We start from the raw sequence: 26,164 nt of genomic DNA, 5'->3' as shown, positions 1-26,164 counted from the left end.
TCTGAGTAGAGGCATGAAGAGAGTCTAAGACTAAACTTATGTATCCTCTAGGAGCTTCAGTCAGACAATCAGTCAGGTGACAAATATTTACTAGGCACCCATTAAGTGCTCAATTCTAAGAGATTAGGGGTAAAGTTTAAGACAGATAGAACCATGGTCTCAAGAAGCATCCATTCTAATTGGAAGAGACAAATGATAAACAAATTAGCAAATAAATAAAGCAATTTATTTTACTTAAGATGTCAAGAAAAAGCAGTAAGGTAATACAAGAGAGAATCACTCAGTTTGTGGAGCTTAGGTTGTCAGGAAAGGCTTCCCTTAGAAGATAAGAGTACAGTTCATAAATGAATGATGAGAGTAATACCATGCAAATACTGGGGGCAAGAGTTTACCAGTCAGGAGGAATGAGTTTATTATGTTAACAGGGTGGAAATAAGACCAATGTGACTGGTGCATAGTAAACAAGTAAATAGTGGAGAAAGCAAGTGAAATCGAAGGGATGGGTAAAGGTCAGATTATTTAGGGACTTTAGGCCACATTAAGGTGTTTGGATTTTTTTCCCATGAGCAATGGAAAGCCATTGGCTTTAAACAGAGAACTGACATAATCTTATTTACACTTTAGAAACATCTGACTGCAAAAGGGAAAATGGGCTAGGGAGAAAAGTGCAAAAGAGTCCAGAAGACCTGTAAAGGGGCTATTGCAATAGACTACTGAAAGATAACAAGGGATTACACTATTGCACTATCAGTGGAAAGGTGTTAGGATTCATACTGTATTTTATAACTAATATCCTTAACTAAATTAACATGAGGAAAAGACAGAAATCAGGAATTCCTAGCTTAGGGGTCTACGCAACCGGGTAAATTCCAGTGCCATTTCTAAGATGGGAAAACACTGGGAATAGAGGCAGATTGAAGTGGGCAAAGCCTGTTTGATACATCACTTTAGATATCTAATCAAGATGCCAAATAAGCAATTGAATATATAAATTTTAAGTTCCCACAAGAGATCAGGCCTAGGGATGCCAATTTCAGATTAAACAGAATGTAAGTGGCATTTTAGTGTATGGAATTAGATTGATTCACTTAGAAAATGAAAAGACAACAGAGACTGCCGAGAAGAACCTAAAAAGGGAAAAAATATAGTCAAGAAAGTATCATGGAAGCCTAAAAAGGTAGTCAAGCAAAGCAAGTAGCCATTGTGTCAAATGGCATCAAAAAGTTCAATAAATTAAGGAAGAAAAATTGACCACTGGCCTTAGTAAAATGTGACTTTGATAGGAGTTAATGGTGTGATGGGAATGAAAGCCTGACTGGAGGGCAGAGGAGAGACTGGAGGATGAGAAAGTGGAAATAATGAGTATTGATAACCCTTGCAAGAAATAGTACTGTAAAGATTAGAGAAAGGGGGTAGTAACAGGAAGGACCAAAGGATTTTCTTTTAACCATGGGGCAATATTAAGGCAGAGTGATGCAGGTAAGAGAAAGGATAACTGCAAGGGCAAAGTCTCCTGGAAAGGGAGAAGGGAAGGGATTCCTGGCACAAGTGAAGGGGATGGCCTTAGATGGGAGTAGGAACGTCTTCCATTTTCATCTGCAATTGTTTTCTCTAGATAATATGAGGGTGATATCTGAAAGGAAGAAAAGAGATCAAGAGATTTGAGAAGAGGGAAAGTATAATGCAGGCATCACAGAAAGTGAAAAAGTGAATTATTAGGGGGTATAAGGGATGTCTTGATGTCATAAAGGACATAAATGTGTGGTCATAAATATTAAGTGAATACAAGCTTAGCTGTATGACTTTCTTCAGATAGATTTGGCTGGAGATTGCCTATACAAAATAAGAGGACAGTCAGTCAGATCTGACCAGTGTTGGGATTTTGCCTGTTGAAAAGGAAGGAGGGGTAGAGGAAACAATTAAAGTTTGCAAGGGAGTGGTTACCATGTTAAAAGATGGAATCTAAACTGGGTAAAGAGGGAAGTGAGGACATAAGCATGGTAAAAGAATTCTGAAAATGTCAATGATTGATATGGCTATGAAATCATAAAATTGTTGGAGTAGGAAAAGTACTAGAGTTAGTGAGCTGGAAGAATAGGAAATAATGATTACAGAATAAAATTTAAACAAAAGCATGGAATACATGGGAAACCTCGCTTAGCAGCATATTATGGAAATGCATGGGGGATTTAATTTATAGTACAGTCTAAACAAATTGATGGAGTGATACTTTTACTGAAAGGGCTAGTATGATCTTATGGAAATGAATGGAAACATGGCATTTAAAACAAAGAAGAAAATGACACTTTCTTCTGGGCTCACTATATCATATGAAAACTGTCACGTTATGGACATCAAATTTTTAAAAGAGTTATTGATAAACTGGAATATACTCAAGGTACAATTAAAAGAATAAAAGTTCTCAAAAAACATTTTATAGAGGACTTCCAGGAAAGATGGTGGATTACAGAGCTCTAAGACCAGTCCCTCCACCAAAATAACTATAAAACAGGCAGGATCTGCCTGAAAAAAACTATTTTGAAACTCCAGAGGCCAGAAGAATACTGTACAGCATCCAGGAAATAGCAGGAGGACAGCACTGATAAATTACAGGAAAGAACTGTAAATTGCTCTCTCTCTCTCTCTGTATTGCAGCTACCAGAACCCAGTCCTCCTCTCATGGCAGAATGCCAAGGGATCCAATCCCTGGCTAGCTATTGGTAACAGAGAGGAATTTAAAATCCTCTTCCCCAAGAACAAGGATGGGGCATGGCCAGTAACTGATCACACCTTTTGATTACTGAATTCAGATCACTGGCTCCTGGCTCTGAGGGCATTTATTGTTTCAACCTACCCTGGACAACACCATCCCTGACAAAGGCTGTTGGAGTTATTGCTTCACCCTTCCCAACCAAGGCAGAGATGGTGGAGATTTAAAGACACAGGGCTTCCTCAGGACTACAGGGGACAGTTAGCTGAAAGACTGCATTTACTGGACAGGCCAGGAAAACTGAACTTTGGAGAGCTGTAGAAGCTTTTGGTGCAGCTGGTCTGCACTGAATTTGTGGGTCCCTGACACTCTTTTGGCTAGTAAAGACTGAGTGGGGAAAATCATCTCCAGGATGACCATCCTCCAGAATTTGCCCTCCAAGCAAAAGCAGTATGAGACAATGAAAGGAGTCTAAAAAACTATAGAAGTGGACGGTCTGGGACAAAGGCCTGCCAGCTTAAAATACATAGGAGAGGGAGGTCTGCCTCCTGGGGAACAAAAGGGACAACCAAGCACCTGTAAATAAAAGAATTCCAAAACCATTAACAAACCAAAGGCCAAGACAAGACAGAGGCCTAGAAAGACAGGGAAAACCCTGCACTTTGCATCTGCACAGGGCAGACATTCCCAATAGGAAGGCTGAAGCTCAAGAAAATCTCTGTCTTATCACCAACTGGTTACAAAACCAAGAAATAGACATCCCAGAGTTACCATTTAAAAATTTAAAAATACACAATGTGCAAAACAAAACAAAAGTCCAAGAGAAACAAAGAAACAGGAAACAATAGCCCATTCAAACGAAGAGAATAAAAATACAAAAAACACCAGTGAAGGAGACAAGAATGTGGACAAGAATATAGCAAACAAAGCCTTTAAAAAATGATCTTTAAAATGCTCAAGGAGATGAAGGAAAGTACACAGAAAGATCTAAAGGATATCTGATAAACAATGAATAAACAATATGAGATAACCCTGACTTGTTCGGAATTCTGGAGGAGGGTATGGATGTGAGAAGGACCCTACATATGACAAACTGAAGAAGAGAGATATCAGGTAAGAGAACTCCATTCTGTGCTAATGGGTCCTCTCCTTTCCCCCTCACTCAGTCTCGTGCAGCATAGAAGGAACACAGAACCAGCAGTTAGGATTCCTCTCACCTCCCAGCAGGGACACAGACTATAAAATCACTCCCAACAGTGAGACAGATCCCTATAATATGGAGATGGGGGGGTGGGTAGAGGAGTATATTTCAAGGTCCAGATCAGTAAGGGATGAAAAGTCTTAGAAAATGTGGGCTGTTTCCAGCCCCGGGTCAGAAAGCCCTCCCCCTACTCTTGAACATAGTAGCCAATGGTATGATACTTACCTGGGAGAGAAGAAAAATGGTGGCAGCTGGGGCAATTCTCTGCAGCAGGCAGAGTGGAGGACTACAGCCTCACACTAACTCAGACTTTGCCCACCAAAGTGAGGGTGCAGAAACCCCACAACTTCATCCCCACCCAGCCAGAATCAGCGGGGCTCCAAGAGGTAATTCAGCCCTGCCTGGATAGTCTCAGCTGGGCTCCAAGAGGTAATTCAGCTTTGCCTAATCAGGCACAGCCTCCAATCCAGAAGGTCAACACCTTCTGAAAAGGAGTAAGTCATCAAACAGCACTATCTGCTGGGCAGCCAGAAAGTGCAAGGGAATTTTAGGACTTCTCAGAACATCTCCAGAACTTATCCCAGTCCCACCGGAGCTGGTCTACACCCTCTACACAGGAACCTGGCACTGTTTAAGTTGAGAAATACAGACAACCAAACAGTTAAAACAGTGTTCTAAAATAAACCCAGAGCTTCTTGGGAAGTGAAAACAGGGCACCACTGGGAGCAAGAAGGCTTGTTTTACCCACATGGAGAGAACTTGCAGTGGTGCCCAGTGCTCACCCCCAAGAGGAAGGCTGCTGTGGGCACCTGGTTTGAGGGGGGAGTCTGGGGGGCAGAGCTAATCTGACAACTGGCTGGTGAGAGAGACAAATAGGCAGGGCAAGAACCAGAATAATGAGAGCTAAAAAATTCGATCAAACAGAAGCTGTGTTAGAGGTCTAGAATAACTTGAACTGAATGCTAAAGAACAGATAGAGAACAAAGTCACCCAACAAAAACACCCAAGGTAAAAGAGTGAAAACTACCTCTAGAATAAACTAATCAAGGAAACCAGATGCCTAGACACCAACAAAAAATTATGATTCACACTAGGAAAAATGAAGACATGGCTCAGTGAAAGGAACAAACCAAAACTTCAAACAAGATACAGAACTTGAAACAAGTAATAAAAGATGTTCAAACAAACATGGTAAATTAATTAAAAAAACAAATCAACAAGTTGAGGGAAGCTTTGGCAAAAGAGCTGAAGGATATAAAGAAGACACAGGGTCAAATATAAGGAAGAACTTGTGAGTCTGAAAAAACAAATGGCAGAACTTTTGGGAATGAAAGGCACAACAGAAGAGAGGAAAAACACAATGGAGATTTACTAGATTTGATGAGGCAGAAGAAAGGATTAGTGAACTAGAGGACCTACACACAAGGAAAAGATAGGGAGAAGTATGGAAAACTATGAGCAGGGTCTCAGGGAATTGAATGACAATACAAAACACATGAATATAGATGTCATGGGTATCCTAGAAGAAGAGAAAGGAAAAGGAGCAGAAACAATGGAGGAAACAATCACTGAAAATTTCCCATCTCTTTTGAAAGACATAAAATTATAGATCCAAGAAACACAGTGAACCCCAAACAGAATAGAACTGAATGACCTACTCCAAGACACTTACTAATCAGATTGGCAAATGTCAAAAACAAAGAGAATTCTGAAAGCAGCAAGAGAAAAGTGATTTATCACAAACAAGGGAAGATCGATAAGACTATGTGAAGATTCTCAGCAGAAGCCATGGGGGTGGAAGGCAATGGTGTAATATATTTAAGATAAATGCAAGAGAAAAACCCCCCAACCAAGAATTATATATCTGGCAAAACTGTACTTCAAAAATGAGGGACGCAGGAAACCTAAAGTGCCGTGCCACAGGCGAGCGCAGTGGGGAGATTGATTCACCTTCACCTGTACAGATCCCTAGCTGACCCGAGTGGGAAGCCAGGAAAACAAAGCAATAAAACATGAATGGAAGAGCGGATTATTTGGTCACCGAAGAAGAGATCAATCTTACCAGAGGACCTACAGGTGAATGGCCATGACTTAAAGAATCCGCTGCACCAGGATGCTGTAGACCTCTTTCGTAATGCAGGCTATGCTGTGTCCCTGAGAGTGCAGCACAGGTTACAGGCGCAGAATGGACCTGTAGGACGCCGAAGTGAAGGAGAGCCAAGTGGCATCCCCATAGCCATGATGCTAGTGCCAGTGTTTGCCCTCACTGTGGTAGCAGCCTGGGCCTTCATGAGATACCGACAACAACTCTGACAAGCTCGCTTTCCTCCAGTGCCCCTGATGAAGATACATTTCTCTCTTTCTGTCATCCTCCTCCCTTAAATCCTCCCATATCTTTCCCTCTCTCTGCATAGCCAACACATGATTTAAAGTGACTGATACCCACCCAGAACTTGCTATTCTAAATCTGCTTGAAATCCTCAGATCCTAATGGAGAGTAAAGGTATTGTTTGAAGAAAAGCCAAGAAAAGACTTGCTGAGAACAAATGAAGAGTTATATTTTTTACCAGGGCCACCAATAGAAGTTCAGCTACCACCCAAAGAAAGCAAAGTCCAGTCTTCCCATCACCATGGATGATGACTTTTTTCTTAGCTGACATTCCTCAAAAGCCAGCTGTATGAGATGAGAAGAGAGGATTTTTTTTTAGTGATCTTTCTTGGGAAGTTTTTGTGGCCTTTTAAAATTTCTTTCAACTGCACACCTGGGTGCCTATGTCAAACACAAGAGAATAAGAAAGGGAACATTCTCACTTTCTTAAAAAAGTGAATACATACATATATACATATATATATATATATATATATATATATATATAATATGTATATTTGAATGTATACTTACATGTGATAATAGTGATGCTTTATGAAGCATTAAAAAAATGAGTAAGCTCCTCTACTTTCTAGATTTCATTAAGGATGATCGTAATTGAAGAATTTGAAGAGATTTATAGAGCATTTATAGTAGGAGTGAGGGCATGACCCTTAAAGAAGATTCCCAATATGAGTCATTGAAAAAAAAAAACTGAAGCAACTAACAAAAATCTTGAATGAATAATATTTCTTCTCATAATAACTAATGGTGTAGTTGAAGTAAATTGCCATAATCCAGCTCTGCTTAAGTCAGATCTGTTCAAAAAACTTTGAACTATAAAGAAAAACTACCAGTCTTTGGGCTACCCTGGTCACCTCTTTGATCCTGTTAAAGGATCAGGTGGAATGATTATAGTCAGGGCTGTGGTGATAGCACCAAACCAAGCCAGCAAAAAAATTCTAAAACGGAAAAAAATAGTTCCTCTAAGGTGGCATCACAACCCTCTCATGTTACCTATGAGTATTTTTTATTTCTGGTAACAGGCAAAACCTGAAAAGGGTGGGCATGAAATCAGTTCTGTTTTTCAATTAAGATAAGACGGCCTGGATTGCTAGGTTTTTTTTTTGTTATGTTTTGTTGTTTTTTTTGAAAGGCTCTAAACACTGGTTATGGCTTTAATAAACAGTTTTGCAGGGAAGGTGGAAAAATAATTTTGTTTTAAGGGATAGAGGAGTTTGGTGGGTTTTTCATAGGGAAGGCATGGGAGAAGGAGGATATGGGTAGAGAGATGCTAGGGATTGGGGAATACTAGGGATGTTAGTGAGATGGGAACCATCCTGTTCATGTGGTATATTCTCCAAATATGCTGGCCAGATTGTAGGCCATGTGTAATCTTGATAGGAAGATTATGAGGACTTTACCTCAGGCAGTCAGTTGTATCCAGTTTTTAACATAGAGGCTCTAGTAATTATTTTGCAAAGGTTGATTAGACATATGTTTTGTCAAGGCACTTTACAAAGAAATAAAATACATGGCCTCCATCTGAAAGGGCCTTAAAGTGCAGTGTTGAATTTATATTGCAAGTAGCAAAAGAGAAAAGTTACTTAGCATTGGGGCAATTGAGAAAGTTCCATGGAGGAAGGGAACAAGTGAAAGACCCTTGAGGGGCTTACAATCTAGTTAAGAGAACTTATAAATAGGTGAAAAGTTAAAAGTATATCATTAGGTTAAGTAGCAGTTAAAAACAATAAAAGAAACACTACCATATAGAACACAGTACATTTACAGACAGCCATCACGTTTTTTTTTTTTTTAGTAATTCAGAAAAATAAAGCTGTCATGGTGGCATCAGGCTAGAGTGGAAAAGGAAGGTTTTTAAAAATAAAATTCTCAGTAAGACCTTGCCTCTTGGTTAACCATTGGGATATGGAGAAACTTGCCGTAAACAATCCTGACATAAACGATTGCCTTTAGACCTAAACTGTTCAATAACTTTGGGACTCATTTTGACAACTGCGCTCGTTGTCAGTTCCATAGGAAAACACTTACAGTATCCCATTTCTTACCTCAGCCAGCCTCACTGTGGAAGCATAACCTCTGTTGCCCTCCTTGTATCTTGAGGCATATGCAGCAGTTTCTGCAGTGGACCTGCTCACCTCCCAGGAGACACCTCAGGGTTTGACATTAACTCCTGAGAGGACCTTGAGACATACAAAGTCCCAAAGTGAAGCAAGTAGCAAGCAGGAAGGAAAGTTATTTAGGTTTTTGTGTGTCAGTATATGTAAATAAATAGAACACCAATCCCATCCCATTGTTGGCAAAAATTTTACTTTGGTTATAATGGGAATTCTGAGGTAGTTTAATAATTTAGGTTTTCTCTGGAATTAAATATTTAAGTTATTTTAATTTAAGATCCTATATTTAAAACATTTCTCTATACTTTATATTATACATATAATTCTTAGAAGACGTTGTTAGCTTCAGTCCTCTCTATTTTCCTGCGAAGTTTTAACTTCTATTAATTTAATTTAATTCTTGGCCATCTACAGTGGTAAAAGGAAGTTAATATTTGTTACTGCTTTCTGTGCCAAGGACTGTACTAAATCCTATTGTTACACTATTTGCTTATGCCTCACAACTACTGTTATACAGAGACTAAAGGTGAGCAGATGAATTATGTTCCTAAGATTATGTAAATAGTAACAACAGAACCAGGATTTAAACTCAGGACTTCGGGTGCCAGGATTAATGATACTTCCTCTCTGGCAGTGGTTCTCAAAGTGTGGTTTGAAGATTTGCAAGTGGAGACACTGAATTGAACCCCATTTTACTTCTGTATCTGCAATATTGATTTGAATATAGTTACTGGATATATGTGCATTTTGCTCCCAAGCCATGTTTTTTTTTTAATTTTTTTATTGTGAAATACAACATATATACAAAAAAAAAAAAAATGAGGGACACAGTTTTGAATGAAGATTTGGAAAAGATATTCTCAATAATTTTGCATATTGGCTTCAGACCTCTGAGGATTATCATGGTAGAAGGATCAAGCACAAGTCCTCAATACTGAATCCTCCTTCCAAAATAGTAAGCCAAAATTAATAATTCATCCTGAAGAAGAAAAATATTTCCACAATAAAGGAAAACAAGTATTTGCATTACAAACCTGTGTCTTCCATACCTCCTTGCTTTTTGGTTTATATAGAAAAATCATTGTATCTTGGAGAACAGTAGATTATCATAAAATTAATTATTGGGTGACTAATTTCCTCTGTGTTAGGTGATTATTTTCTTCTCAAATTCCTCTATGTCTCTTATGAAATATCACTCTATCAGGTTCAGCAATAAAGCATCACTATTTTATCCACAAAAAAAAAATGAGGGAGGGTTTAAAATATTTTCAGACAAACAGGCACTGAGAGAGTTTGTGAACAAGAGACCTGTTCCATGAGAAATACTAAAGGGAGTGTTATAGGCTGATAGGAAAAGATGAGAGAGTTTTGGAGAAGAGTGTAGAAATGAAGATTATCAAGAAGGGTAAAAGGAGAGAGAGAGAAAAAATAATATATGCCATATAAAATCCCAAAGAAAAAATGGTAGAAGTACTTCCCTTTCAGTAATAACATTAAATGTTAATCGGTTAAAATTCCCAATAAAATGACATAGACTGGAAAAGTGGGTTAAAAAACAGGACCCCACTTCTATGCTGTCTACAAGAGACTCACTTTTGACATGAGGACAAAAATAAGTTGAAAGCAAAAGGTTGGAAAAAGATATTTCATGCTAACAGCAATTGGAGAAGAGCAGGGGGTACCTATACTAACATCAAACAAAGTACACTTCAAATGTAAAACAAGTAAAAATACAAAGAAGAACACTATATATTAATAAAAGGGACAATTCTTTAAGAAGACATAACAAGACCAAAAGGGGGATGCAAAATGAGATGTAATAGTTTCAATAGCTGAGAGATTTCAAATGGAGTCAAGAGGTCACTCTGGTGGACATTCTTATGCACTATATAGATAACACCTCTTAGGTTTTAATGTATTGGAATAGCTAGAAGTAAATACCTGAAACTACCAAATTCCAACCCAGTAGTCTGGACTCCTGAAGACAATTATATAATAATGTAGATTACAAGGGGTGACAGTGTGATTGTGAAAACCTTGTGGATCACACTCCCTTTATCTAGTGTACGGATGCATGAGTAGAAAAATGGGGATAAAAACTAAATGACAAATAGGGTGGGATGGGGGTGATGGTTTGGGTGTTCTTTTTTTACTTTTATTTTTTTATTCTTATTCTGATTCTTTCTGATGTAAGGAAAATGTTCAGAAATAGATTGTGGTGATGAATGGATAACTCTATGATCATACTGTGAACAGTTGATTGTATTCCATGGATGACTGTATGGTTTGTGAATATATTTTGATAAAACTGAATTAAAAAAAAAAGACATAACAATCATAAATATTTATGCACCAAGCCAGAGTGCCCCAAAATACATGAGGCAAATACTGGCAACACTGAAGGGAGAAGTAGACACCTGTACAATAGTAGTTGAAGACTTCAATACACCACTCTCATCAATAGATAGAGGGGGACAGAGGATCATTAAGGAAACAGAGATGTTGAATAGAATGATGAAGGAACTAGACTTAATGGAAATTTATAGAACTCTACATTGCACAACAGCAGAATACACATTTTTCTCAAGTGCTCATGGATCATTCTCCAGGGTGGACCACATGTTGGGTCACAAAGCAAGTATCACTAAATTTTGAAATATTGATATTATACAAAACACTGTCTCAGATCATAATGGAATGAAGTTGGAAATCAATAACAGGCAGAAGGCCAGAAAATTCACAAATAGATGGAGGTTAAATAACACATTCTTAAACAACTAGTGTGTCAAGGAACAAATTACAAGAGAAATTAGTCAATATCTTGAGGCAAATGAAAATGAAAAGACAACATATCAAAACTTATGGGATGCAGCAAAGGTGGTGTTGAGAGGAAAATTTATTGAACTAAGTGCTTACATTTAAAAAGAAGAAAGAGCAAAAATTGAGGAATTAACTGTTACCCTGGAGGAACTAGAGAAAGAACAGCAAAATAACCACAAAGAAAACAGAAGGAAATAAATAACAAATATTAGAGCAGAAATAAATGAAACTGAGAACAAGAAAATAATAGAGAGAATCAACAAAACTATAAGGTGGTTCTTTGAGAAAATTGATAAAATCAATGGGGCCCTAGCTAGGCTAACAAAAACAGAAAGGAGAGAAGATGCAAACCAATAAAATCAGAAATGGGAAGGGGGTCAAAATCACTGGCCCTGCAGAAATAAAGAACATAGTGAGAGGATAACATGAGCAACTACATACTAATAAACCAGAAATCTTAGATGAAATGGACAACTTCTTAGAAAAGCATGAAAAACTAACGTTGAACCAAGAAGGAATAGACAACCTCAACAAACCAATCACAAGAGATTGAATCATTCATCAAAAAGCTCCCAAAGAAGAAAAGTCCAGGACCAGATGGCTTCACATGTGAATTCTACCAAGCATTCAAGAGAGAATTAGGACATTTAAAGTAAAGCTAGGGACTGGTGAGCTGTATGTTTTAGTTACTCCTCCAGGAAAGTAGGTAGAAAGCCAGGAACTGCGTGGACTGGACACCCCAGAGCAATCTGACTCTGGGCATACTTCATACAACACTCATGAAAACGTGGAACTGCTGAGATCAGCGAAATCTGTAAGTTTTTGTGGCCAGGGGACCCGCGCCCCTCCCTGCCAGGCTCAGTCCCGTGGGAAGAGGGGCTGTCAGCTACGGGAAAGAGAAGGGACAACTGCAGTGGCAGCCCTTATCGGAAACTCATTCTACTGATCCAAACTCCAACCATAGATAGACTGAGACCAGACACCAGAGAATCTGAGAGCAGCCAGCCCAGCAGAGAGGAGACAGGCATAGAAAAAAAACAACACAAAAAACTACAAAATAAAAGCAGAAGATTTTTGGAGTTCTGGTGAACATAGAAAGGGGAAGGGCAGAGCTCAGGCCCTGAGGCGCATATGCAAATCGCGAAGAAAAGCTGATCTCTCTGCCCTGTGGACCTTTCCTTAATGGCCCTGGTTGCTTTGCTTCTTAGCATTTCAATAACCCATGAGATCTCTGAGGAGGGCCCTTTTTTTTTTTTTAATCCTTTTTTCTTTTTCTAAAACAATTATTCTAAGAAGCCCAATACAGAAAGCTTCAAAGACTTGCAATTTGGGCAGGTCAAGTCAAGAGCAGAACTAAGAGAGCTCTGAGACAAAAGGCAATAATACAGTGGCTGAGAAAATTCACTAAACACCACAACTTCCCAAGAAAAGGGGGGTGTCGTCTCACAGCCATCATCCTGGTGGACAGGAAACACTCCTGCCCATCGCCAGCCCCATAGCCCAGAACTGCCACAGACAACCCAGTGTGACGGAAGTGCTTCAAATAACAGGCACACTACACAAAACTGGGCATGGACATTAGCCTTCCCTGCACCCTCAGCTGATTGTCCCAGAGTTGGGAAGGTGAAGCAGTGTGAATTAACAAAGGCCCATTCAGCCATCATTTCAGCAGACTGGGAGCCTCCCTACACAGCCCAGCAGCCCAGAACTGCCCTGGGGGGACAGCACTCACCTCTGACATAGCACAGTCATCCCTCAACAGAGGACCCGGGGTGCACAGCCTGGAAGAGGGGCCCACTTGCAAGTCTCAGGAGCCATATGCCAATACCAAGGACTTGTGGGTCAGTGGCAGAGACGAACTGTGGCAGGACTGAACTGAAGTATTAGACTATTGCAGCAGCTTTAAAAATCTAGGATCACCAGGGAGATTTGATTGTTAGGGCCATCCCCCCTCCCTGACTGCCCAGAAACACGCCCCATACACAGGGCAGGCAACACAAACTACACATGCAAGCTTGGTACACCAATTGGACCCCACAAGACTCACTCCCCCACTCACCAAAAAGGCTAAGCAGGGGAGAACTGGCTTGTGGAGAACAGGTGGCTCGTGGACACCACCTGCTAGTTAGTTAGAGAAAGTGTACTCCACGAAGCTGTAGATCTGATAAATTAGAGATAAGGACTTCAATTGGTCTACAAATCCTAAAAGAACCCTATCAAGTGCAGCAAATGCCACGAGGCCAAAAACAACAGAAAATTATAAAGCATATGAAAAAACCAGACGATATGGATAACCCAAGCCCAAGCACCCAAATCAAAAGATCAGAAGAGACACAGCACCTAGAGCAGCTACTCAAAGAACTAAAGATGAACAATGAGACCATAGCACGGGAGACAAAGGAAATCAAGAAGACCCTAGAAGAGCATAAAGAAGACATTGCAAGACTAAATAAAAAAATGGATGACCTTATGGAAATTAAAGAAACTGTTGACCAAATTAAAAAGATTCTGGACACTCATAGTACAAGACTAGAGGAAGTTGAACAACGAATCAGTGACCTGGAAGATGACAGAATGGAAAATGAAAGCATAAAAGAAAGAATGGGGAAAAAAATTGAAAAAAATCGAAATGGACCTCAGGGATATGATAGATAATATGAAACATCCGAATATAAGAGTCATTGGTGTCCCAGAAGGGGAAGAAAAGGGTAAAGGTCTAGGAAGAGTATTCAAAGAAATTGTTGGGGAAAACTTCCCAAATCTTCTAAACAACATAAACACACAAATCATAAATGCTCAGCGAACTCCAAATAGAATAAATCCAAATAAACCCACTCCGAGACATATTCTGATCACACTGTCAAACACAGAAGAGAAGGAGCAAGTTCTGAAAGCAGCAAGAGAAAAGCAATTCACCACATACAAAGGAAACAGCATAAGACTAAGTAGTGACTACTCAGCAGCCACCATGGAGGCAAGAAGGCAGTGGCACGATATATTTAAAATTCTGAGTGAGAGGAGTTTCCAGCCAAGAATACTTACATCCAGCAAAGCTCTCCTTCAAATTTGAGGGAGAGCTTAAATTTTTCACAGACAAACAAATGCTGAGAGAATTTGCTAACAAGAGACCTGCCCTACTGGAGATACTAAAGGGAGCCCTACAGACAGAGAAACAAAGACAGGACAGAGAGACTTGGAGAAAGGTTCAGTACTAAAGAGATTCGGTGTGGGTACAATAAAGGATATTAATAGACAGAGGGGAAAAATATGACCAACATAAACCAAAGGATAAGATGGCTGTTTCAAGAAATGCCTTCATGGTTATAACGTTGAATGCAAATGGATTAAACTCCCCAATTAAAAGATAGAGATTCGCAGAATGGATCAAAAAAAATGAACCATCAATATGTTGCATACAAGAGACTCATCTTAGACACAGGGACACATAGAAACTGAAAGTTACAGGATAGAAAAAAGGATTTCATGCAAGCCACAGCCAAAAGAAAACAGGTGTAGCAATATTAATCTCAGATAAAATAGACTTCAAATGCAGGGATGTTTTGAGAGACAAAGAAGGCCACTACATACTAATAAAAGGGGCAATTCAGCAAGAAGAAATAACAATCGTAAATGTCTATGCACCCAATCAAGGTGCCGCAAAATACATGAGAGAAACACTGGAAAAACTAAAGGAAGCAATTGATGTTTCCACAATAATTGTGGGAGACTTCAACACATCACTCTCTCCTATAGATAGATCAACCAGACAGAAGACCAATAAGGAAACTGAAAACCTAAACAATCTGATAAATGAATTACATTTAACAGACATATACAGGACATTACATCCCAAATCACCAGGATACACATACTTTTCTAGTGCTCATGGAACTTTCTCCAGAATTGATCATATGCTGGGACATAAAACAAGCCTCAATAAATTTAAAAAGATTGAAATTATTCAAATCACATTCTCTGACCACAATGGAATACAATTAGAAGTCTATAACCATCAGAGACTTAGAAAATTCACAAATACCTGGAGGTTTAACAACACACTCCTAAACAATTAGTGGGTTAAAGAAGAAATAGCAAGAGAAATTGCTAAATATAAAGAGATGAATGAAAATGAGAACACAACATACCAAAACCTATGGGATGCAGCAAAAGCAGTGCTAAGGGGGAAATTTATAGCACTAAATGCATATATTAAAAAGGAAGAAAGAGCCAAAATCAAGGAACTAATGGATCAACTGAAGAAGCTAGAAAATGAACAGCAAACCAATCCTAAACCAAGTAGAAGAAAAGAAATAACAAGGATTAAAGCAGAAATAAATGACATAGAGAACAAAAAAACAATAGAGAGGATAAATATCACCAAAAGTTGGTTCTTTGAGAAGATCAACAAGATTGACAAGCCCCTAGCTAGACTGACAAAATCAAAAAGAAAGAAGACCCATATAAACAAAATAATGAATGAAAAAGGTGACATAACTGCAGATCCTGAAGAAATTAAAAAAATTATAAGAGGATATTATGAACAACTGTATGGCAACAAACTGCATAATGTAGAAGAAATGGACAATTTCCTGGAAACATATGAACAACCTAGACTGACCAGAGAAGAAATAGAAGACCTCAACCAACCCATCACAAGCAAAGAGATCCAATCAGCCATCAAAAATCTTCCCACAAATAAATGCCCAGGGCCAGATGGCTTCACAGGGGAATTCTACCAAACTTTCCAGAAAGAACTGACACCAATCTTACTTAAACTCTTTCAAACATTGAAGAAAATGGAACACTACCTAACTCATTTTATGAAGCTAACATCAATCTAATACCAAAACCAGGCAAAGATGCTACAAAAAACGAAAACTACCAGCCAATCTCCCTAATGAATATAGATGCAAAAATCTTCAACAAAATACTTGCAAATCGAATCCAAAGACACATTAAAAAAATCATACACCATGACCAAGTGGGGTTCATTCCAGGCATGCAAGGATGGTTCTACATAAGAAAATCAATCAATGTATTACAACACATTAACAAGTCAAAAGGGAAAAATCAATTGATCATCTCAATAGATGCTGAAAAAGCATTTGACAAAATCCAACATCCTTTTTTGATAAAAACACTTCAAAAGGTAGGAATTGAAGGAAACTTCCTCAACATGATAAAGAGCATATATGAAAAACCCACAGCCAGCATAGTACTCAATGGTGAGAGACTGAAAGCCTTCCCTCTAAGATCAGGAACAAGACAAGGATGCCCGCTGTCACCACTGTTATTCAACATTGTGCTGGAAGTGCTAACCAGGGCAATCCGGCAAGACAAAGAAATAAAAGGCATCCAAATTGGAAAAGAAGAAGTAAAACTATCATTGTTTGCAGATGATATGATCTTATATCTAGAAAACCCTGAGAAATCGACGATACAGCTACTAGAGCTAATAAACAAATTTAGCAAAGTAGCGGGATACAAGATTAATGCACATAAGTCAGTAATGTTTCTATATGCTAGAAATGAACAAACTGAAGAGACACTCAAGAAAAAGATACCATTTTCAATAGCAACTAAAAAAATCAAGTACCTAGGAATCAACTTAACCAAAGATGTAAAAGACCTATACAAAGAAAACTACATAACTCTACTAAAAGAAATAGAAGGGGACCTTAAAAGATGGAAAAATATTCCATGTTCATGGATAGAAAGACTAAATGTCATTAAGATGTCAATTCTACCCAAACTCATCTACAGATTCAATGCAATCCCAATCAAAATTCCAACAACCTACTTTGCAGACTTGGAAAAGCTAGTTATCAAATTTATTTGGAAAGGGAAGATGCCTCGAATTGCTAAAGACACTCTAAAAAAGAAAAACGAAGTGGGAGGACTTACACTCCCTGACTTTGAAGCTTATTATAAAGCCACAGTTGCCAAAACAGCATGGTACTGGCACAAAGATAGACATATAGATCAATGGAATCGAATTGAGAATTCAGAGATAGACCCTCAGATCTATGGCCGACTGATCTTTGATAAGGCCCCCAAAGTCACTGAACTGAGCCATAATGGTCTTTTCAACAAATGGGGCTGGGAGAGTTGGATATCCATATCCAAAAGAATGAAAGAGGACCCCTACCTCACACCCTACACAAAAATTAACTCAAAATGGACCAAAGATCTCAATATAAAAGAAAGTACCATAAAACTCCTAGAAGATAATGTAGGAAAACATCTTCAAGACCTTGTATTAGGCGGCCACTTCCTAGACTTTACACCCAAAGCACAAGCAACAAAAGAGAAAATAGATAAATGGGAACTCCTCAAGCTTAGAAGTTTCTGCACCTCAAAGGAATTTCTCAAAAAGGTAAAGAGGCAGCCAACTCAATGGGAAAAAATTTTTGGAAACCATGTATCTGACAAAAGACTGATATCTTGCATATATAAAGAAATCCTACAACTCAATGACAATAGTACACGCAGCCCAATTATAAAATGGGCAAAAGATATGAAAAGACAGTTCTCTGAAGAGGACTTACAAATGGCCAAGAAACACATGAAAAAATGTTCAGCTTCACTAGCTATTAGAGAGATGCAAATTAAGACCACAATGAGATACCATCTAACACCGGTTAGAATGGCTGCCATTAAACAAACAGGAAACTACAAATGCTGGAGGGGATGTGGAGAAATTGGAACTCTCATTCATTGTTGGTGGGACTGTATAATGGTTCAGCCACTCTGGAAGTCAGTCTGGCAGTTCCTTAGAAAACTAGATATAGAGTTACCATTCGATCCAGCGATTGCACTTCTCGGTATATACCCGGAAGATCGGAAAGCAGTGACACGAACAGATATCTGCACGCCAATGTTCATAGCAGCATTATTCACAATTGCCAAGAGATGGAAACAACCCAAATGTCCTTCAACAGATGAGTGGATAAATAAAATGTGGTATATACACACGATGGAATACTACGCGGCAGTAAGAAGGAACGATCTGGTGAAACATATGACAACATGGATGAATCTTGAAGACATAATGCTGAGCGAAATAAGCCAGGCACAAAAAGAGAAATATTATATGCTACCTCTAATGTGAACTTTGAAAAATGTAAAACGAATGGTTTATAATGTAGAATGTAGGGGAACTAGCAGTAGAGAGCAATTAAGGAAGGGGGAACAATAATCCAAGAAGAACAGATGAGCTATTTAATGTTCTGGGGATGCCCAGGAATGACTATGGTCTGTTAATTTCTGATGGATATAGTAGGAACAAGTTCACAGAAATGTTGCTATATTATGTAACTGTCTTGGGGTAAAGTAGGAACATGTTGGAAGTTAAGCAGTTATCTTAGGTTAGTTGTCTTTTTCTTACTCCCTTGTTATGGTCTCTCTGAACTGTTCTTTTATTGTATGTTTGTTTTCTTTTTAACTTTTTTTTTCATACAGTTGATTTAAAAAAGAAGGGAAAGTTAAAAAAAAAAAAAAAAGAAAAACAAGGAAAAAAAGATGTAGTGCCCCCTTGAGGAGCCTGTGGAGAATGCAGGGGTATTCGCCTACCCCACCTCCATGGTTGCTAACATGACCACAGACATAGGGGACTGGTGGTTTGATGGGTTGAGCCCTCTATCATAGGTTTTACCCTTGGGAAGACGGTTGCTGCAAAGGAGAGGCTAGGCCTCCCTATGGTTGTGCCTAAGAGCCTCCTCCCGAATGCCTCTTTGTTGCTCAGATGTGGCCCTCTCTCTCTAGCTAAGCCAACTTGGCAGGTGAAATCACTGCCCTCCCCACTACGTGGGATCAGACACCCAGGGGAGTGAATCTCCCTGGCAACGTGGAATATGACTCCCGGGGAGGAATGCAGACCTGGGATCCTGGGATGGAGAACATCTTCTTGACCAAAAGGGGGATGTGAAAGGAAATGAAATAAGCTTCAGTGGCAGGCAGATTCCAAAAGGAGCCGAGAGGTCACTCTGGTGGGCACTCTTACGCACACTTTAGACAACCCTTTTTAGGTTCTAAAGAATTGGGGTAGCTGGTGGTGGATACCTGAAACTATCAAACTACAACCCAGAACCCATGAATCTCGAAGACAATTGTATAAAAATGTAGCTTATGAAGGGAGACAGTGGGATTGGGAAAGCCATAAGGACCACACTCTACTTTGTCTAGTTTATGGATCGATGAGTAGAAAAATAGGGGAAGGAAACAAACAGACAAAGGTACCCAGTGTTCTTTTTTACTTCAATTGCTCTTTTTCACTCTAATTATTATTCTTGTTATTTTTGTGTGTGTGCTAATGAAGGTGTCAGGGATTGATTTAGGTGATGAATGTACAACTATGTAATGGTACTGTAAACAATCGAAAGTACGATTTGTTTTGTATGACTGCGTGGTATGTGAATATATCTCAATAAAATGAAGATTAAAAAAAAATCTAAAAAAAAGAGAGAATTAGTACCAATCCCACTCAAACTGTTCAAAAAAAAATGAAGAGGAGGGAAAGCTACCTAACTCATTCTGTGAAAACAACATCACTCTAATAGCAAGGACAGACTAATGAAAATTATAGACCAATCTCTTTAATGAATATAGATGCAAAAATCCTCAATGAAGTACTTGCAAATAGAATCCAGCAGCACATGAAAAGAATTCTACACCATGACCAAAAGGGATTTAGTCCAAGTATGCAAGGCTGGTTCAACACAAGAAAATCAATCAATGTAATATACAACATCAACAAATCAAAGCAGAAAAACCACATGATCATCTCAACTGATGCAGACAAGGCATTTGACAAAATTCAACATACTTTCTTGATGAAAACACTCAAAAGGATAGGAATAGAAGAGACCTTCCTCAATATGATAAAGGCAATCTATGAAAAACCACAGCCAACATCATACTCAATGGGAAATGACTGAAAGCTTTCCCTCTAACATCAGGAACAAGACAAGGATGCCCACTGTCATCATTGTTATTCAATGTTCCACTGGAAGTTCTAGCTAGAGCAATTAAGCAAGAAAAAGAAATAAAAGGCATCCAAATTGGAAAGGAAGAAGTAAAACTTTCACTATTTGCAAATGAAATGATCCTATATTTAGAAAATCCTGAAAAATCTATAGCAAAGCTACTAGGAAAAATCAATGAGTACAGCAAAGTGGCAGGGTATAAGAACAACATGCAAAAATCAATAGTGTTTCTATACAGTAGTAATGAGCAATATGAGGAGGAAATCAAGAAAAAAATCCATTTACAATAGCAACCAAAAGAATCAAATATTTAGGAATAAATTTAACCAAGGCCACAAAAGATCTATACACAGAAAACTATGAGAAACTGCTAAAAGAAATCACAGATGAACTAAATAAATGGAAGGACAAACCGTGTTCATGGATTGGAAGACTAAATATAGTTAACGCATCATTTCTAGCTAAATTTATTTGTACATTCAATGCAATACCAATTAAAATCCCAGCAACATACTTTGCAAAAACAGAAAAGCCAATATCCAAATTTATTCGGAAGGGCAGGGTGTCCTGAATAGCCAAAAGTATCTTGAAAAGAGGAATGAAGTGGGAGGTCTCACACTACATAAATTTAAAGCTTACTACAAAGCTAAGTGGTCAAAACAGCTTGGCCTTTCTACAGGGAAGGTATCCTCTTGTTGATGCCTTAGTTTGGACACTTAGAACTATAAACTTGTAACTTAATAAATCCCCTTCATAAAAGCCAATCTATTTCTGGTATTTTGCATAACAGCAGCTTTAGCAAACCAGAACAGTACAGAATTGCCTTATGATCCAGCAATCCTATTACTAGGTATATATTCAGAGGAACTGAAGGCAGGAACATGAAGGGAAATTTGCACACCAATATTTACAACGGTATTATTCATGATTGCAAGAGATGGTGTTCCAGTTTGCTAATGCTTCCTTTTTGCAAAATACCAGAAATGGATTGGCTTTAATAAAGGAGGTTTATTTGGTTACAAAGTTACAATCTCAAGATCATGAAGTGTCCAAGGTAAGGCATTAACAACAGGGTACCTTCACTGAAGGGTGGCCGATGGTGTCTGAAAACCTGTTAGCTGGGAAGGCACGTGGCTGGTGTCTGCTCTGGAGTTCTGGTTTCAAAATGGCTTTCTCTCAGGACGTTCCTCTCTAGGCATCTGCTTGCTCCTGGTTTGTGTTCTCCAAAATGCCTCTGTAAGCTGCAGCTCCTCCAAAGTGTCACTCTCAGTTGCTCTGAATCCCTCTGTCTGTGAATTAAACCTCCAGTGCCTGCTAAACCTGTAATCACCTCCCCTGAGGAAGCAGCCCTCACTCCTCTGTCTAGAGAGATTAATGTTGTTTCACCAGATGAAACTGCAATGGAATGTCCTGAGGTAAATGGCTTGAGGGTTACTTCTAATTCTTTTCATGACCCACCCCCACCACCAGTCTTTGCTTCAAAACCTATAACTAGGCTAAAGTTCCAATAGGCCCCGAAGGGTGAGGTACAAAGTGTGACCCATGAGGAAGTACGCTATACTCCAAAAGAACTGCATGAGTTTTCCAACTTATACAGACAGAAATCAGGGGAATATGTGTGGGAATGTATATTAAGGGTGTGGGATAATGGTGGAAGGAATATAAAGTTGGATCAGGCTGAATTTACCGATATGGGCCCATTAAGCTGAGATTCTGCATTGAATGTTGTAGCTCAAGGGTTTAGAAAGGGCAGTAAGAGTTTGTTTGGGTGGTCGGCTGAAATGTGGCCAGAACTGCCCTGGTATAATGTAGAGGAGGGGATTCAAAGGCTTAGATAGATTGGAATGTTAGAGTGGATTTATCATGGAAGACCTGCTCTCACACTTCTGGAGTGTCCTGAGGACGCACATTTTACCAGGACTGTGAGGAATAAATTTGTGAGACTAGCTCCATCATCCTTGAAGAGCTCTGTAGTCACCCTTCTCTGTAGGTCAGATATTGTGGGAACTGCTGTCACTGAGCTGGAATCCTTACACACAAAGGGAAAACTGGATCCTGACTCAGCAGAAGCCATGTGGCAGCACTTAATCATTAAAGACAAGGTGGGCATGGCTACCATAATGGAAAACAGGCTCAATGCAGCAGTCAAAATAATCTGACTCACAGAGACTTGTGGCGTTGATTAGTAGAGACAGAACACTTAACCATGGGCCACCAAGTTACCATGAGACCTGAGTTACCTATCATGAGCTGAGCGTTGTCCAACCCCCAAGCCATAAAGTTGGGCGTGCACAGCAGAACTCCATCATAAAATGGAAATGGTATATAGGAGATAGAGGTTGAGTGGGTCCTGAAAGCACAAGTAATTTACATGAGGAAGTGGTCCAAATGCCCATGACCCCTACTCCTGCCACATTACCTTCTCTTTCCCAGCCCACAGTTATGGCATCTTGGGGAGTTCCTTACAATCATTTGACTGAGGAAGAAAAAACTTGGGCCTGGCTTACAGATGGTTCTGTATGACATGAAGGCATCACCCAAAAGTGGACAGCTACAGCACTGCAGCCCCTTTCTGGGTTGTCTCTGAAGGACAGTGTTGAGGGGAAATCCTCCCAGTAGGCACAACTTCGAACAGTGCACCTGGCTGTTCACTTTGCTTGGAAGGAGAACTGGCCAGAGGTGCATTTGTATACTGATTCATGGACTGTTGCTAATGGGTTGGCTGGGTGGTCAGGGACTTGCAAAGAACATGATTGGAAAATTGGTGACAAAGAGGTCTGGGGAAGAGGTATATGGATTGACCTTTCTGAGTGGGCAAAAAGCATAAAGATATTTATGTACCATGTGAATGCTAACCAGAGGATGACTTCAGCAGAGGAAGATTTTAATAACTAAATGGATAAGATGACCCATTTGGTGGATACCAATCAGCCTCCTTCCCCAGCTCCGGTCTTACCATGTTTCCCATCATCCAGAGGCAGCTGGGTTGATACAACGGTGGAATGGCCTGTTGAAGACTCAATTACAGTGCCAACTAGGTGGCAACATCTTGCAGGGCTAGGGCAAGGTTCTCCAGGAGGCTGTATATGCCCTGAATCAGTGTCCACTCTATGGTGCTGTTTCTCCTATAGCCAGGATTCATGGGTTCAGGAATCAAGGGATGGAAACAGGAGTGGCACCACTCACTGTCACTCCTAGTGATATACTAGGAAAATTTTTGCTTCCTGTCCCTGCAAGCTTAAGCTCTGCTGGTTCACAAGTCTTAGTTCCAAAAGGAAGAGTGCTTCTATGAGGAAACACAACAATAATTCCATTGAACTGGAAGTTAAGACTGCCACCTGGCCACTTTGGGCTTCTTATGCCTCTGAATCAACAGGCAAGGAAGGAGATTACTGTACTGGCTGGGGTGATTGATCCTGACTATCAAGGGGAAATAGCACTGCAACTACACAATGGAGGTAAAGAAGAGTTTTCCTGGAATACAGGAGATCCCCTAGGGCGTCTCTTAGTACTACCATGCCCTGTGACTAAAGTCAATGGAAAACTGCAACAACCCAATCCAGAGAGGACTACCAATGGCCAAGAAACTTAAGCAATGAAGGTTTGGATTACCCCACCAGGCAAAGAACCATGGCCAGCTGAAGTACTTGCTGAGGGTAAAGGAACATGGAATGGGTAGTGGAAGAAGGTAGTGATAAACATGAATTGTTACCACATGACCAATTACAGAAATGAGGACTATGATGGCATGAATATTTCCTTCCTGTTTTGCTATGAGTATGTTTGTATTTGTCTGTAAAGCAAATATCTTTGCTTTCTTCTCTATCTTACCCACTTATCATATAACATAAGCTGTATTGTTCATTTTCCAGTATTTAAGTTAAAGGAAATCAATTTTAAGAGTTAATGTCACCCAAGGACTTGCAACCTATTCTGGAGAAATTTAGTGCATTTCCAGTTGTATGCAGGACAGTGGAGTATTGTTCGAGTATTGTTCTCTACTTAGAGATAAAGCATGGTTTGAGGTGACAAGGTGTGGACTGTGATAGTTAGGTTCATGTCTCAACTTGGCCAGGTGTTGATGCAACAACATTTATGGCTGGTTTATTAAATCATCAGTCAATTGGCTGCAGCTGTGACTGATTACATCAACAAAGGGAGTGTCTTCCACAATGATACAATGTAATCAGCTGGATTTAATCCAATCAGTTGAAGACTTTTAAGCGAGACAGGTAGAGGACCTTCACTTCTTCTTGGGCTAACCAGTGAAGCATTTCCTGAGGAGTTCATTGAAGTTGCCAGTTCGTTTCTGAGGAGTTCATTGAACACGTTCATCAAAGTTGCCAGTTGGTTGCCTGAGGAGTTCATCAAACATATTCACTGGAGTTGCCAGTTTGCTGCCTGCCCTACGGAATTTGGACTCATGCATACCCACAGTCGTGTGAGACACTTTTATAAAGTCTTATATTTATAGATATCTCTTGTTGATTCTGTTTCCCTAGAGAATCCTAACTAATACAAAGGTAAACATCCAAAAATCAGTGTGGTTTCTGTAAATAAGCAATGAATAATCAGAAGAAGAAATAAAGAAAAAAAATTCCATCACAGTAGCAACTAAAAGGATCAAATATCTAGCATAAATTTGTCTATGTATGTAAGGGACTTGTACACAGAAAATTAAAAAATGTTGCTAAAAGAAATTTAAAAAGACCTATATAAATGGAAGGATATTTCATTTTCATGATTGGAAGACTAAATACCATTAAAAAGTCAATACTACCCAAAGCAATTAATAAATTCAATACAATCCCAATCAAAATTCCAGCAACTGTCCTTGCAGAAATGGAAAAGCCAAAAATCAAATTTATATGGAAATGTTTGGGGCCCCAAATAGCAAAAGCTATCTTGAAAAAGAAGAAAGAAGTTAGAGGACTCATACTTCCTGATCTTAAAACTTATTACATCACAGTAATCAAAACAGCATGATACTGGTACCAGTACAGATATATCAAACCGTGGAATAAAATTGAGAGCTCAGAAATCAAGTCTCATATTTATGGCTAACTGATTTTTGACAAGGGGGCAAAGACCACTGAATTAGGAAAGAAAACTCTCTTCAACAAATGGTGCTGGGAAAACTGGCTCTCCATTTGCTAAAGAAAGAAGGAAGACCCCTACCTCACACCATCTACAAAACTCAACTCAAAGTCAATCAAAGACCTTAATATAAGAGCTAGAATTATCAAACTCTTAGAAGAAAAAACAGGGCAGCTTCAGGAGCTTTTATTAGATGACAATTTCTTAGAATTTATACCCAAAGGACAAGCAACAAAAGAAAAAATAGATAAATGGGACCTCATCAAAATTTAAAACTTTTGTTCCTCAAAGGAGTTTATCATGAAAGCAAAAAATAACCTACACAATGGGAGAAAATATTTGAAAATCACATATCTAACAAAGAATTAATATCCAGAATATATAAAGAAATCCTTCAACTGAAAAACAAAAAGACAAACAATCCAATTTTAAAAACGGGCAAAAGATTTGAACAGACATTTCTCCCAAGGAATATTCAAATGGTCAGAAAACACATAAAAAGATGCTCAACATCATTACCCATCAGAGAAATGCAAATCAAAACCACAATGAGATACCATTTACACCCATTTGAATGGCAGCTATTAAAAAAAAAGAAAATAACTAGAGTTGGAGAGGATGCAGAGAAATGGGAACATTCATTCCTCACTGGTGGAAGTGTAAAATGGTGCAGCCATTGTGGAAGAAAGTTTGGTGGTTCCTCAGAAAGCTAAGTATAGAACTATCATACAACCCAGCAATCCCACTAGTAGGTATATACCCAAAAGAATTGAAAGCAGGGACTCAAACAGATATTTGCACACTGATGTTCATAGTGTCATTAATCACAACTGCCAAAAGATGGAA

The 26,164-nt window shown here is 39.0% G+C and overlaps 1 protein-coding gene and 1 pseudogene across 36 annotated transcripts in view; one reads left to right on the top strand and one right to left on the bottom strand.

The window, feature by feature from the left end:
* Positions 1-26,164, bottom strand: part of RIMS2 (regulating synaptic membrane exocytosis 2) — a 731,813-nt gene that overhangs the window by 615,581 nt on the left and 90,068 nt on the right. The gene's annotated exons all lie outside the window — the stretch shown is intronic.
* Positions 5,924-6,224, top strand: LOC119508737 (annotated as a pseudogene).

The sequence above is a fragment of the Choloepus didactylus genome, chromosome 14 (assembly GCF_015220235.1).
Source record: "Choloepus didactylus isolate mChoDid1 chromosome 14, mChoDid1.pri, whole genome shotgun sequence".
NCBI classification, from domain to species: domain Eukaryota; kingdom Metazoa; phylum Chordata; class Mammalia; order Pilosa; family Megalonychidae; genus Choloepus; species Choloepus didactylus.
The sequence above is the reverse complement of the archived record's forward strand: the minus strand, read 5'-3'. Positions and strand labels throughout refer to the sequence as shown.